At 43.4% G+C, this 16,889-nt stretch overlaps 1 long non-coding RNA gene across 1 annotated transcript; it reads left to right on the top strand.

Annotated features, from left to right (window-relative positions):
- Positions 1-3,071: 3,071 nt before the first annotated feature.
- LOC311256045 lies at positions 3,072-6,808 on the top strand. Its single transcript, XR_014622435.1, has 6 exons — positions 3,072-3,821; positions 3,977-4,170; positions 4,431-4,469; positions 4,637-4,730; positions 5,398-5,479; positions 6,616-6,808. It is a non-coding gene; the product is annotated as an uncharacterized lncRNA (long non-coding RNA).
- The last annotated feature ends 10,081 nt before the right edge of the window (positions 6,809-16,889 follow it).

Below are 16,889 nucleotides of genomic sequence, written 5' to 3'. Positions count from 1 at the left end.
ACGGACACTAACCTGGACGGATTTCAAATGCGGCGGGCGGACAGGACGGCAGAGAGCGGTAAGAGGAAAGGAGGAGGGCTGGCTGTGTTTGTTAATGACAGATGGTGTAACTCTGGGCACATCACTGTTAAAGAGCAGGTCTGCGGTAAAGACATTGAACTTTTAGCGGTTAGCATGAGGCCGTACTACCTCCCGAGGGAGTTCACACAGGTGATCGTACTCGCTGTGTATATCCCCCCCTCTGCTAACGCTGATGCAGCTTGTGACGCTCTCCACTCAGTCACAAGCTCACTGCAGACACAGCACCCACAGGCCCTCTTCCTCATCTCTGGGGATTTCAATCATGCCTCTCTGTCCTCCACCCTGCCCACATTCACTCAGTATGTCACCTGCCACACCAGAGACAATAAAACACTGGACTTATTCTATGCCAACAGCAAGGAGGCATACAACTCATCCCCCCTCCCTCCCCTGGGAAGATCTGACCACAACCTGGTTCATCTCCTGCCTGTGTACAAGCCCCTTGTAAACAGGCAACCAGTGGAAACCCGCACAGTTAAAGCATGGACTGAGGAGTCTGAAGAGGCTCTGAGGGACTGCTTTGACTCAACTGTGTGGGAAGAACTGTGTGTTTCTCATGGGGAGGACATCGACAGCTTAACAGGATGCATAACGGACTACATCAACTTCTGTGTTGAAAACACTGTACCCACCAGGACTGTACGGTGTTTTTCAAACAGCAAACCCTGGATTAATCCTGACATTAAGGCTCTCCTTAAGGAGAAAAAGAGGGCCTTTAGGTCAGGAAACAAGGAGGAGCTGAAGGCTGTGCAGAAGGAGCTGAGGAAGAATATCCGAGAGGGGAAGAACAGCTACAGGAGGAAGATGGAGGTCCAGCTGCAGCAGAGTAACATCAGTGGAGTCTGGAAAAGCCTTAAAACCATCTCAGGACTGAGGAAACCAGACTCCCAGGCTGCCGGGGATCAGACGTGGGTGAACGACCTGAACCTATTTTTCAATAGGTTTGACCAGACACCCACCCCTCCCCCGGCCCATTCATCTCTGCTGCCCCCCACCACCTCTTCCACCCCCCCTGTTTCCTGCCCCATTCTCACCTCTACCTCCCTCTCCACTGCTTTCATGTCGCAGACACCCTCCACTGCCCCCCCTGACATTCACCCACCTCCCCCACCCGACACTCAGCCCCCCTGCTCCAATCTGTCCCTCTCTACTATCCAGGTGAGGAATCAACTGAGGAAGATGAAGGTGAAGAAGTCCACGGGTCCAGACGGGATCAGCTCCAGGCTCCTCAAGTCCTGTGCAGACCAGCTGTGCAGGATTGTGGAGTACATCTTTAACATGAGCCTGAAGCTGGGAAAAGTGCCACTGCTGTGGAAAACCTCCTGCGTGGTACCAGTACCAAAGATCCCTCACCCAAAGGACTTCAACAGCTACAGACCAGTTGCTCTCACTTCACACCTGATGAAGACCCTGGAGCGGCTGGTCCTTGTCCATCTCCGCCCTCTGGTGGGTCCTTTTATGGACCCACTCCAGTTTGCCTACCAGCCTGGCATCGGAGTGGACGACGCCATCATCTTCCTCCTGGACAGATCACTGTCCCACCTGGAGCAGCCTGGAAGCACTGTGAGGATCATGTTCTTTGATTTCTCCAGTGCTTTCAACACCATACAGCCTGCACTGTTGGGGGACAAGCTGGAGCTCACGGGGGTGGACCAACACCTCACGTCCTGGATCCTCGATTACCTCACCAACCGGCCACAGTATGTGAGGACTCGGGACTGCGTGTTGGACACGGTTGTCTGCAGTACAGGGTACCCACAGGGAACAGTCCTGGCCCCTTTCCTGTTCACCCTGTACACTGCTGATTTCTCCCACCAAACACCCCACAGCCATCTACAAAAGTTCTCTGACGACTCTGCTATCGTCGGCCTCATCAGGGACGGGGATGACGGAGCCTACAGAGAACTTATTCAGGACTTTGTGGACTGGTGCCAGCGGAACCACCTCCAGCTCAACGCCGGGAAGACCAAAGAGCTGGTGGTGGATTTCCGCAGGCGCAAACAACCCTGCATTCAGGTGAACATCCTGGGAACGGACATTGAGATGGTGACGTCTTACAAGTACCTGGGAGTTCACCTGAACAACAAACTGGACTGGACTCATCACACTGCAGCAATATACAAGAAAGGTCAGAGCAGACTCCATCTGCTGAGGAAGCTCAGGTCCTTTGGAGTGCAGGGGGCACTCCTGACTTCTTTCTATGACTCTGTGGTGGCATCAGCCATTTTCTATGGTATAGTCTGCTGGAGCAGCAGCATTTCGGCAGCAGATAGGAAGAGACTTGATAAACTTATCAAGAAGGCCAGCTCCATCCTGGGATGCCCTCTTGACCCAGTGCAGGTGGTGGGAGACAGCAGGATGATGGCCAAGCTATCATCGCTGCTGGTGAAGGAGTCCCACCCCCTACAGGCCACTATCACAGCACTGGTCAGCTCCTTCAGTGACAGGCTGATACACCCCAAGTGTGTGAAGGAGAGGTATCGCAGGTCCTTCCTTCCTGCTGCTGTCAGAGTCTACAACCAGCACTGCTCCCAGTAGACCTCACTGTGCACTGTGCAATAAAAAAACTCTGCACATATCCACACTCTTTCTGGTTTGCACAAATTGGACAATTTTTAATATCCATATTTATTATTTATTGTTTGTAAATAAAAATACCAACTGTTTAAACTTACACTGTCCATATTATAAATAATAAATACTATGTCATATTGTAAATACCAATTTCATATTGTAGATATTATGTATATACCAGTTAAATTCTATTTCTTATGTCTTATTATATTGTTTATTTTTTACTTTTATTACTGTTTAAGTGTGATACTGTCCTTTGGCTGTTGTGACAAAGAAATTTCCCCATTTGCGGGACAAATAAAGGAATTCTGATTCTGATTCTGATTCTGCTGTTTTATGGCTGTTGGCAAACAACTGTTAGGTGTGCATTACCGCCACCTTCTGACCTGGAGTGTGGCTCTCCTGCTAACTCCATATGGAGTGTGCTGAATATATCCGGCAACGGTGACACGAGGAGGGGGGGACAGAGGGGGGTGCAGGCAGGACAAGACATGAAGGCATCTGATTGGTTCCTTCAACTCGTACCGAGAGGGCGGGATTGGTCAGAGTTTTTACAGGCCTGCAGCTGCCACAGAGGTCTGATTTATTTTGTTCCTTTTTCTGAACACATTATGTATGGACTACTCTCAGAGTGGGAAGACCATTTCACCCAGTATAACAAATAGTGTTTCTGAACAGGATTATACCTTTAAGTAGATTTTTTGGGTACTTTTATGAGTATTTTTTTCAAGTGTGTAATTTTACTCCTACTTGAGTACAATTTACACCATGTAATCTACTTCGCTACTTTTAAAATCAAAAGTCGCTACTGAGTACGCCCACAATTTGAATTAATATTCAAACCTTTCATCTGCATCTTTGTAGCCAATAAGGCCGTCTGATCGCGACAGCGCTAATTAATCTATGACATAAGGAAAGGACAACTCCGCTGCAGCAGCAGGCACAGGTTTCTGGAGGTAAAAATGGAGACAGAAGACAACACTGTCAACAGTGTAAATGATGACGAAGAGACGGAGGATGAGTGCCCGTGGCCATACCTGGAGGATTTTTTCATGTACAGAGGGAGAAAAGGAGACAGCCTCCAGATGCAGTGCAAACTTTGTTTGACCTCTACGGTGATATCAGCTTACAAGACTTCAACGTCTAATCTCAAAAAACACATTGCGGTAAGAGGTTTTACAACTATACTTGTATGATATTGCTTTCTTATTTTTCATGTGTGTTAAGGTTATTAGTTTGGCTAAGATAAGTCTGAAAAGATATTGGGCCTTTCTCAATATACGTTCTTGTCCGTTCTTGTGTTCTACTGAAACGTCATCAGTCGCAGCCCAAGTACTGTCCCAATACACAAGTTGGCATTTCGCCGAGAACGGTCAAAGTTCCCGGAAGTGTTCTCGCCACGCCCATTTTACCGAGGATGCATCGGTAGCTGACTTGTGCTAACTTGTCAGCGCAGATATCCCAGCATGCCTTTCGGCAGTCAAGCCAGCAGCGGGAAGACGCAACAGTGAAGTGGTAAGCGGTCTTTCTTTTACAATTTTCGTATGCTATTTAATCAGTAAAGTTCATTTTGATGCGATAAATCAACTGTTTAGATTTTAGATATCAGCATTAGCATGAAAATTTATGGCAAATCGAACTTTTGCTCGAATATTTTCGGAGTTGAGAAGCTCCATGAACTGGGGCGGCAGGCAGGCAGCGTATGCGGGTGTAGCTTGCTATCTAAGCTGCTAATCTACTTCTCACAGACCCATATTGTTTTCCCTGTGTTACAGAAAACGAACACGCAAAGGAGGAGACGGCAACCCACAACTGTAAGAGTATTTTAAATTAATATTCGTACAGCTGCCATTCTGTCAAATTAATATCCGAGTAATTATAGTGTAAACTAACGTCAGTTCAAGAGATTATACTTAGCCTAGCCAAATGTTTAACGACCTGTATTTTGGTTGATTTTTGTATTGTTATAACTTCAATCAAGGGACAACTGACGAAACCGCGGCTCTCATAACATGGAGAGCCGCTCACGAAGCCCTCTTCACTGGACGGAGGAATTAATCTAAAACCGGATGGGAGTGAGTAAGCTTTCTATGTGTTTTTATACGAGGAGCAGTGGTCTGGTGGTGTGTTTGTTTGTGCCTGACTTCACAGCCTCTTAAAATGGTTTGATGCAACCAAAATAAATAAAAAGAAAAATATAGTATAAAGCTAAACTAAATGTTTATAATACTACACATCAAATAAGTTGTGTGAATTGTAACCTGGTGAACAAAAATGACTTAAAGTGCAACAAAGTACAAGTGAAGGGCAACAGCAATGGTACAGGTGTAGTTATCAACCTAAGTGATATACTAGTTTGTATTAACAATATTAACTATGTTATCAATATAACTATTGATGAAGCCACTTGGATTAAGGGTCAAAACGTCTTCAAAGACCAAACTAAGTCCAGTTGACTTGATTCAATTGCCTAGAGATGACTTTGACCTGGACTAATGAGAATTTACACAGACATTCACTATATAATATGATTGCACTTACATGCATGCAAGGAAGAGAATAGTGATTCACTGTTCTCTTCCTTGCATGCATGTAAGTGCAATCATCCTAACTACATCACATTCAGTAGTCTCTGTCAGCTTGTGTGTTAGTCACTGTAATATCTTTGTTAACATGTGTTCTCAATGTGTAATAATATGTCTAAGTTGTCCTTTTTTGTGTGAATGTGTGTGCTTTATCCAGAGTCTTTGTGAGAGACAGCAGTGTGCCTGTCACCCCCAAACAGGCACAAAAGAAATGGAACAACTTAAAGGAAAAGTACAAGGTACCACTATTCTATCTACTTTTCAGCAAATAAGTTGGACATGGCAACATTCATTCAGTGAATTGTTATTTTTTTAGGAGCTTAGGGACCCACCAACGGGGAAAGGGGTGGAGGCGGGATGGGTGACAGCTGCCACCTGGCCATGGTATGGTCAGATGGATGCCGCACTCCAGGGGCAGCACTCCATTAGTCCGCCCCTGGTAGTTGCGGCCAATCTGACCCCAAGTACAGGTGGTGTTGTCACCCTCCCGTCCACTGCCCCTCCCAGAGAAGGGGAAAAGCCACCAGCTCCCAAGAGGGCCAGGGCCAGTGGGCAGCTGATGGAGTTTCTGAGAGAGCAGTCAGAAAAAGAGGAAGAGAGGGAGAAGAGGGCAGAGGCAAGGGAAGAGGAGAGGGAGAGGGCAGCAAGTCAGAGAGCTGACAAGTTTTTGTCTCTCTTTGAGAGGCTAGTAGAGAAAATGTAAATAGTGTATATATGTAGTAGTTCTAGGTAATGTAGTTCTTTGTTGTTGTTTTATTGTTGTTCTGTCAATTAAATAGTTTGAGAATGGAGTGTCAGCCTGTACAGTATTTTAACAGTTGTGAATGAAGTGGTCTCAAAGAAATTCAAAACCCAACTGGACTTGGTTATTTGTCAGTTATTTGCCAGTTCATGTTCGCATCTGACCAGGCTGAGACTGGTCCTCGGACCTCGGACCAGTCTCAGCCTGGTCAGATGCGAACATGAACTGATGAAGCCTCTTGGATGAGAGGTGAAACGTCTTCCTAGACAAATCGAGGCACCAAGGCTTGTAATGGTGGTCAGAACAAAGAATGCTTCTGAAACTGAAATCTGATTGGGAGGTTGACTTTACTTACAGGTGTTTTTTCTAACCATTGTTATATGTTTAACTATACACATAATAGAATCATTTATAATTGAGATAAACTATACAATCATTTTTAATTAATCAACAAAACAATATTTACAATTAACCATTGTTATATGTTTAACTATACACATAATATAATCATTTTTAATTGAGATAAACTATACAATCATTTTTAATTAATCAACAAAACAATATTTACAATTAACATTAATTAACATTACAACTAATTATTGAACTGATTATGAATTTGGGGTTTTTCCTTAGTAATCATGCTCCCTCAGAAATGCCGGGAGCTCTTGAGGGGCAGACAATTCGGCAGCAAGTCTGCCTCTGAAATTGACTCCCGACAGCTCCTGACCTTGGGCAGCATACCCCCCAGCTTCCTCATCCTCCCCGTCATCCTCCTCTGCCGCCTCCTCTTCCTGGATGTCACCAGCTAACAGGCAAAGGTTGTGGAGGATGCAGCATGCTCCAACAAGCCCGGAGGAAGATGGCTCTCCAGCGGGTTTTGAGCAACCCGAAGGTGCGCTCAATAATGTTGCGGGCCTTGGCATGATGCCTGTTGAAACGGGCCTCAACTTGGCCTGTTGATTAAAATACAGGTAATGTAGAATACATCCAGGAATTCAAATTCAAAGTAACAACTGTAATGAATAATTTATTCTCTTACCTGCTATAGGTTGACGATAGGGAGTCATGAGGGCCACCGGATGCTGCAGGCAAGGGTACCCCCCGTCTCCCAGGAGGAAGAAGCCAGCTGGTGGGTAGAGGGACTCCTTGTACATAGGAGACCTCCGGAGGACAAGGGCATCGTGGACTGACCCTGTGTTGCCGATGTAGACATCCAAAAATGCACCTCTGCTGTCACACACACCTTGGAGAACCACAGAGGGGAAGAGCTTGCGGTTTATATGACTCTTCTTCTGCTCCGCAGGTGGGACAAGCCAGATGTGGCATCCATCTATGGCTCCAACTGCACGCCGGAAAGCCTCAAGCCCAGCCAGCCGAGCAAAACCTGCTCCCACCTCCTCCATCTCCTCAGGCTTGGGGAAATGGATAGCCTTGTGGAGGATGCCCATCATGGCCTCCACTGAAGTGTGGACGACCCTGGCAACTGTGGCTCTCGGTATGGCAAATATGTCTGCTGTGACCCTGTAGGAAGTGCCACATGCCAGCCAGTACAGACAGACAGCCACCACAATTTCATGGCTCCAGCCATGTGGCTTTAGCCGGGGCAACATCTGGACCAACAGATTGATGGTCTCCCTTGACAGCCTGAAGGCTGGTTTGAGGTCAGCCTCCTCAGAGAAGAAGGCGCAGAGGATGGGCACAGTGTTGTTTACTTGTGCATACATTCGAGGAGAATGATCCTGTAGTAAAATAAAAAATAATTTTTATTTAGTAAAACTATGAAATAATATTTGTATGTATTTATTTATTTATTTATGAAATAATATTTAAATGTATTTATGTATTTATTTATTTATGTATTTATTACTTGCTTTTAACTATCAACTATAAATATTTGACTAGACTGATGGATTTAAACACATGCTGTGAAAATGTATTTATAGTTCTTTTCTCAGCTCTCATGAAACTTAATTTGTTTTGTGTTCTATACAAATGAGCTTCACTTGATTCATTACACAAGACTTATCAGACTTGTATCAGATATCATATCATAAGATATCATAAATAAATTATACAACTTAATATGCTCCTCTATTTCACCTGTAATTGTTGGGTCCCCCCACGATTTCACCAGTAGGTGGTGCTAGGTATCATATATCAAATGTCAGATGTCAAATTGTATGAATGAGTAGTTATGAATGAAAGGGGTGGGTCTATAGCGTTACTATTACTACAGGTTGGGGCAGACCCGTTAATCCTGTTTCATACATTAATATTTATAATATTAATATTTCTAAACCGTACCATATTTATTTTGTTAACTTTAATATGAATGGAAATCCAAGTGCTTCCTAAGAAAAGATAACTTACAAATCCAGCAAAGGCTAGGATAGCGCGACGTCTCTCCAGACTCCTCCTCCTCATCCTGGCTCTCCTCCGCTGAAGACGTCCCCTCAGCTCGGCAGCTTCCTCCTCTGCCTCCCGGTAAAGAATACCGACCGCGACAGCTTGCAACACTTGCCGGTTCATATTTAATGGTGGTAATACTATACCACACAATCTTGAACAATAGTGATCCACAAATCCATAATGGCGATCCTCTACAAACAACAGCCTTTTTGCGGGGTTTTTTTCCCGCTGTTGTCTGATGATGTAGGAAGATTCATGGCTTGTGAGATTTAGAAGCACTTAAAAATAAAATAAATAACATGTACAACGAATGAGGGTTGTTGCTGCTTTATTTACGTGTATATTTATTTATTTATTTATTTATTTACATGTCACATACACAGGAGAGAGAGGGAGAGAGCGCGCACTTGTTTTGGATGATAACGCCCAGCTGTTTAATCAGCTGTTTGAACAGTGCAGGCTGCATTTGGCACCACAAGAACGCATCGTCTCAAAACTGAAAACGGAGCATTCTGTATTCTTGTGATCTCCGGAGATCATTCTTCGGAGAGAGACTAGCAAGAACATTCTCCTCAAGAACACAAGTCCGTTCTTTGCATTCTTGGTATTGAGAAACGCCCATTGTCACCGCCATTGGTTAGCCTGTTATTAAAATAAGACGGAGCTAGCTAACGTCACGTATGCCCGTTAGCTAGCCATGCCGTGTTAGCTTCTCGGTAAGGGGGGTAACTAGTGCTCTAAATTTAGGCTAACGTTTAGCATGGAAAACAGGGCATGAGCAAGGGGTCCCTTGTTCTCTTACTTCAAGATACCTGAATGAAAATGTTTTGGTATGATAAACGTTACCCCTTTACAGACACATCCACTTCACTCTAATCCCTTGCAGTTTTGTGCAAAACCCACGCGGTTATTTTGCGTGCAGTATTTATGTGATTTTGCCTATTATATATATATATTATTCCTGGATATTGGGTGCTTAAACAGTATTACAGTTGGATAAATTGGGGCTGACTGGAATGCTGTGGTTCTTGTGGAGTCAGTGAACCCAATGTATTCATGTGTGTGCCATCTGTTTACACTCTTGCCTCATATCATTGCAATAATTTCACTGTATCAGGTGAGCTGTTTTTGATTTAAAAACCTGGCACACAGTGCTGAGCTGCATCTCAAATTAATCTTCAGGTTCCCAGCTCTCAGTTGACATATAGCACTAGACTGATGTATCAGTTGATCATTGTCATTGACCTGATATTGTTCTATCACAGTGACATGGACCTTAATCAGTATTGGCTTATATGTTGCCTGATATGAATTTTTTTAACAGAACATAATGTGGATTGTTTTTATTTGTTAGCTCTATGGGCAGCGTTTTTTGTGTATTTGATCCATTTTCTTAATTTAGTTTTTGGTATTTTGCTCTCTTTGTTTTTTTTAGGACCTGACTGATACTGGATTTTTTTAGGCTGATACTGATAAAAGGGAGTTAAAATATTTAGATACTGATATATTGGTTGATACTGTTTTTACAGATAGTATACAGATTACAGAATTTAGAATGTATACAGAAATAGATTTCTTGCAATGATCCTTCAAAATTGGTTTATACTTGTGAATAAATACAGCAATATATCTGCAAAGTTTAACCAAATGTACCACTCTTTTATAATATGCTAAACAATCAAAGATTAGCTCAAATTGTTACTCTGGTTGAATGATTTTTTTTAAATGTGTTTTCCTTTGGTGTTAATCACAGTGATGTGATGAAGTAATGTTTGAACCTGATGTGTGTTAATATTTATCTGTACAGAGGAAACATCCATCGAAGATTGAGCAGTACCGTGACATCACTATGGCAGCAACATCTCGTCAACGAAAGACCACAGCCACACCAAACAAGCTCTCAGCAAATAAACAAGCCAAGTTACCGACGTGATGTTGAGAGCTGCAAACAAACGTGTTCCACAAACAACTGTTGACAAGCTTGTCATCAATTTCATATGTGAGGGTCTACAGCCATTTGCAGTGGTAGAACAGCCCGCTTTCAAAGAATTGGTTACCACATTACAACCTCAAGCCAAAGTCATCTCCAGACCCACTGTCCATGCCAGAATCTGTGAAGCTGCTGATCACATGAAGAAGACTTTGGTTGCAGCATTGGATAAAGTCAAATTTGTTGCTACCACTACTGATTGTTGGTCAGCTCATCAGAAAAGTTACCTTGGGGTCACATGCCATTGGATAGAGGAAGAGTCCCTGGAAAGAAGATCTGCAGCACAAGCGTGCAAAAGATTGAGAGGGTCTGACACATTTGACATGCTTGTACCATTGCCAATACAAGATTAGAGGCAAAGTTGTAAGAACCACAACTGATAGTGGATCCAACTTCGTCAAGGCCTTCCACATGTTTGGGGCACAAAATGATGCAGAAGAAGATGAAGAAGAACCAGACCTAGATGCTCTTGACCTGACTGACCATAATGACTACCATGATGCAAGTGCGATGTGCCTTGATAAAGACTCTGGTTTGGAATATCAACTCCCCCCTCATCAGCGATGTGCATGTCACTTGCTAAACCTTGTGGCAACAACCGATGCTGCCCCGTGCAACCTTTGCAAAATGCCAGGCCATTTGGAACAAAACTGGCCGGTCTCATTTGGCAAATGAAGTGGTAGAAGATAAGTGTGAGCTACAGATCATTCGTCCCAATGCAACACAGTGGAATTCAACCTACCTTGCCATTGAAAGGATATTACGCATCATTGATGAGAAGGGGAAGATGCCATCAGGAGCATTTGTGAGGAGTTCAAAGTGAAAATGTGAGTAAAATTGAACACCTACCAATATTTTGTGCAACAGTCTCTTAACCTTCTGGAGTCCCTGGACGCGCCCGCGCGTCTTAATCACGTGACAGCTTAATGACGACGTAGCAGCAAGACGCAGCTTTGTCCCAGCTCTGTTTCAACTTGTGTCGAAAGTGCTGACCACAAACTATATATTCGTTTTTAAATTGTGTTGATAGGCCAAATAAAACCAGATTTATGATACATTATTTACGCCATACTTTTTCCTGAATATTTTCGTCACCTTCGACACACATTCGGTGCATTTAGAGACCGGAAAAGCGAGTAAGTGAGTGTAACGAAAGTGCTGGCAGCAAAAAAAACAAAAGCAAAAACCATGGCAACCCCTCATTTATTGGTGGAAAAATGCACCAAATCGATCAATCAAAAAATAGTATTTAGTTGCTGGGGAAAAAAGGGAAAGTTGTGGGAGTTACGGCGGCGATAGATAGAGACAGAGATAGTGATAGTGAGTTTTGAGATTGGAGTTATTTGTGACATTTAGCGTATTTTGAGTGCATAGTTAGTGTGTAGTGGTTTAGTGTAGTGTGTAGTGTCGTGTGTAGTGCAGTCGTTTTTTTGTTTTGTGTGACAAAACGATGAGACGGCTGATGAATGTGGAGCGGGCGGCGGAGCTCTTCTTCGAGCTGGACGAAGCGGAGGGAGACGCGGCGGAGCCCGAGTCTGACTCTGAGCCGGAGAGTGAGGACTTTGACGACGAAGTGGATGATCCCTCGTTTGTTTTGGAGGAGGAGAGAGAGGAAGAGGAGCCTCCGTGTGTACGGAGTCGGAGATCCGCCCAGAGGACGGGACGGCGCGGCACGTCCACCCAGAGGACGGGACGGCGCGGCACGCCCACCAGGTCCCGGTCCCCGCTGGCTCAGGCAGCAGAGCCATGCAGCAGCTCTGAGCCCTGGAAGACAGAGGAGGATGCTGACACTGCCCCAGCAGTAAGCAGGTTCCAGCCTCACAGACCACCAGGAGTCCAGGTAGAGACACTTTCCCCCCACAGTCCAAAAGACCTTTTTCTTTTGTTTTTTGCCACTGACACAGTCACTACCATCTGCAGCAACACCAACAAAAATGCTGCAAAAAACAAAGAGTCAGGGAAAAAATACAAGTGGACTGACATAGAGAAGGAGGACCTGTATGAGTTTTTTGGTCTCCTGATCTACATGTCACACCATCAAGTTCAGCATTTACACAGGGAAGGCTGTAACTGCAAGTGAGCATGGGCTGTCTTATGATGTCCTGGACCTCATTCAGCCATCCTGTCTTGGCACTGGGTACCATATCTACATGGACAATTTCTACACCAGCCCCAAACTGTTCATGGACCTGGCCAGCATGAAGTTCACATCCTGTAATGTGCCCCTCTGTCTTGTGGTGGACAGGAACTGTTTTTTTGAGTGGCACAAATAATTTGTGTGCCATTTGTGAGTTTTGTGAGTGCCATTTGTGTTTTGTAAATAGTTGTACAAAAAACGCCTGAGGCATTGCCTGCATTTTAATGTAAAAAGTGGTAAATTAGTCTGTTGTGTGCTAAAATTGTACAAAGGTTTTGAATTTAACAATTTATATTTGCATTATAAGTTATGAAAATGGTTGGTTAAACATATTTGTGGTTTTCACAATAAAAAATATAACTTTTTTCTACTCGGATTTTATGTTTTCTGTGTGATTTTAGGTCCATTGTGTTAGTATAGTATGTCAAAATTGAAAAATAACTAAATCCACACAGGTGAGGTTGTGCTGAAAAAAATGACACCAAACAAGGCAAGGTAAACAGTTTTTAAGGTGAAATATAAAGGTAAAATCAAAAGTAGTCAAAAACGGCCAATTATACCCTTGACTCCAGAGGGTTAATAACTAATAAGAACACACAACATATTATTCTCAGTTTAAAATGTTTTTAAACAATTTTAGAAGCACATTAGTAATGTGAAACATTAATTCATGAGCACAAACAACTTAAACAAACAATAATAAAAAAATAAGGCTCTCACTTGAAACAGCTGCTCCAGTCCACCTGTCCTTATTCAGCAAATAGGGCTGCCAAACAAAATAATGTCAAATGTGGCGCCGTTTCTGCCATTTTTATAGTCATGGTGGGCTTTGTTGTTGTATCTTACAGGTTGAGTCCTGCAAAAGTTGCATTCCTAAGGGAGTACTGTGCCACCATGAAGCCACTGGTGAAAGCTTCAAACATCCTCCAGTCTGAGTTCACTTCCTTCATGGGATGGCTGCTGACAGTAATCCAAAAACTACTGTCCAAACTTAGCAGGCTGGAGACATCAAGCAAGACATGCGTGCCACTCATCAGAGCCCTGCAAAATGGCCTTCAAAAGCATTTCGGACCGATGATGGAGGATCCAGAGTTGGCTGCAGCTGCAGTCCTCTTACCCAAGTTCAAGACTTCCTGGACTGACAGAGCAGATGTAATAGAGGCTGGTAAGGCCAGATTCAAGATTCATATGATCCCATTTTTGTGTATTGTTATGTTTGAACACATGTATAAGTGAGTATACTTAATAACATCTCAGTCATGGCTCACCTAATAGGTTGTCAGTTATTGATGGTCTGTCCTTAATACCAAAGAATCCTTTTTGAGAATTAGCTGATTTAAGTTTGTGTGTTCAGGAATATTCACTGAAATTTAAATAACAAGATTGTATCATCACTTGCAATTACTGCCTTGACATACATCAAACAACATCTTGAAACGACGGAGCATGAGAGTGAGGATCAGCAAAGAGAGTCATCTGATGAAGATTATTTCTTCTCCAGACCAATCTCCAGAAAGCTGCAAAGTCCAGTTGAGCTTGATGGTTACCTTGCTTGTGCCACAGACACCATGGAGCTGCTGCACTCCTTCTCAGCCATTAAGAAGCTCTCTCTCAAGCTGAACACAGCTCTGCCCGCCTCTGCTGCATGTGAAAGATTTCTCCATTTTCTATCCCGGCTCGGGACCCCATGGTCCTTCTGCCAACCCTCCCACAGACCCCTTCAACAAAGGACAACTTAGTTGTTGGTATAGAAAGCAGGAAAATAATAATACAATAAATAAATAAATGCATAAATAAAGATGAACTTAAATAAATAGGTAAATAAATGACAGGATGTAACTTAATAAGTAAGAGAACATGCATTCACATAAATAAACATAAAATATATGTACAATATAACAAGTAGAATAGTCTTAGAATTAAAAAAAAAAATGGATGAATGAGCATAAATTACTATAAAGGGCAGGACTACTGGTACACCACCTTTTATGGCACCCACCTCCATACATGTGCATGGGATGAAGGCGGGGGACAGGACGGGCGACAGACAGGCAGCAACACAACAAGTAGTCAGCAAGACAGCAGACAGGGTCAAAACATAGCACTACTGGGAAAGTTCCCCTGCAGGAATCCGATCTAAATAACTAATTAATGGTTGCCAATGAGAGTAAAATTTATCAGATGACCCTCTCAAAGAAAATTTTATTTTTTTCCAGTTTTAGAAAGGACATAACATCACCTATCCAGGATGTAAAAGATGGGGGTAGGGATGATTTCCACTATAACAAAATTCTCCTGCATGCAATTAGTGAGATGAAAGCAGTAACATTAATTTGAATTTTTGTCATAGTGTTACTGTCCTCCGGTCTCCCAAAGGTAGCTATGTGGGGGGATGGTTAAACCTGAGTCTATAATATGTCAGAGACCGTCTTAATGAATGCTTCCCAGAACCCAACTAGTTTGGGGCACAGCCAAAACATGTGGGGAGAGTGAGCATCTATTACATTTATCCTCTACCATATCTGGGTAAATTTTTGCTAGTTTGGTTTTGCTATAGTGAGCCCTGTGCAGCACTTTAAACTGAATAAGGCTAAGCCGGGCGCAAGAGGAGGATGAGTTCACAGCTTATAAAGCCTTCCCCCAGAAGTGATCAGAAAGGTTAATCTGTAATTCGCTTTCCCAGTTTGCTTTAATTTTCTCAACCATGATTTCACTAGTTGGCAAGACAAGTTCGTATAAGTAAGACATGTCCCTTAGATAAAGCGTCAGCAGGTAGCATAAGGTCTAAGCTACTGGAAGGCACGATTTGAGGAAATGTTGGAGAGTGTGTCCTCGCAAAGTCCCGTCATTGAAAATACCTGAAAAAATCTGACTGGTTTAGCCCAAATGTGGCACGAAACTGGCAAAAGACCCACCCACATACATGTTCTCCAAATATCGTAGGCCCCTTTTAGCAAGAGTCATGAACCTTGGATTAATACTAGCTGGCAAGAAGAGGTGGTTATTACAGATAGGGGTGGTCCGTGGAAGAGTGGACCACTTGCAATGTTGCCTAATTTGTGCCCATATCTTTAAAGTAGCGGTAACAATGGGGTTATCCATGTACTGTGAGAGAGGAGTGGGTAGTGTGCTACATGCCAGAGCCTGTGGTGAAGAGGAGATACAAGAGGCAGTCTCAAGTTGGCACCAGCTGCTGTGTGGAGAAGTGAACCATAGCAGCAGCCTGTGCATGTTTGCAGCCCAATAATAACATTGGAAATTGGGTAAGCTCAGACCGCCAAACGATCTACTCCGCTGTAGGAGGGTTCTACAGGTTCTAGGGTTCTTGCCTGTCCATAAGAATGTGGAGATGATGGAGTCAACAGTTTTGAAAAAAGATCTGGGCAGAAAGATGGGAATACATTGGAAAACATAAATATCTTGGTAATATATTCATCTTAATTGTCTGTACCCTCCCCGCTAGAGAGAGGCAAATGGCCCCACTTTTGTAGGTCTGTCTGTAAAATTCGGTCAGAGCTGTAAAACTTTGTTCTTTTAAGGTACGAATGGACTGTGTAATAAAAACACGTAAGTATTTGAACCCCAATTTAGAGAACTGAAATGGAATAGACACCGTTGACATTGTTAAGGCTGCCTGGTTAATGGGGAAGCATTCACTTTTTATAATGTTCAACTTATACCCAGAGAATGTCCCGAAGGAGTTCAGAATTGACATTATATGTGGTATACTAGACTCCAGGTTACGCACATACAGGAGTAGATCGTCTGCATATAACGAAACTTTGTGCTCCATTCCCCACCTCTGGATACCAAGGAATCTTGTTTCGGATTTCACTGTATTGAAAGTGGCTCAATGGCAATTGCAAATAAAAGTAGGGAGAGCGGACACCCCTGACGTGTACCACGAGAGAGAGGGAATAATTTAGAGCGATGAGTGTTTCTACATACTGATGCTTGAGGAGAAGTATAGAGCAAGCAAATCCAGGAAACAAAGCTGTCACCGAAGCCAAGCCCTCTCAGTGTGGAGAACGGGTAAGCCCACTCCACCCTGTCAAAGGCCTTCTCGGCGTCAAGAGTTATGACTACCTCCACATCCGAGGGAGAAGGTTGAGTGTGAATGATGTCGAGTAGCCTTCGAATATTCGTGAACAAGTGACGCTGCCTAATAAATATGGAGCTAAGGGTCAAAAGTTTTGTACTTGAAAAGGTAAAATTTGAAACTGAAATTTCAAGTTTTGATCTTGAATTTTGTACTGTCTAAAACAGCTTCCACATCTCACATCTAAACAGCCTTGGAAATTAAAACAGTTTTAGCCGTCCAGGATATTCGTGCATGGTGTGCGAATGGAAGTTTGTCACTGACAGCAGTTT

Source organism: Pagrus pagrus, assembly GCF_965226575.1.
Source record: "Pagrus pagrus genome assembly, chromosome: 4".
Lineage (NCBI taxonomy): Eukaryota > Metazoa > Chordata > Actinopteri > Spariformes > Sparidae > Pagrus > Pagrus pagrus.
The sequence above is the reverse complement of the archived record's forward strand: the minus strand, read 5'-3'. Positions and strand labels throughout refer to the sequence as shown.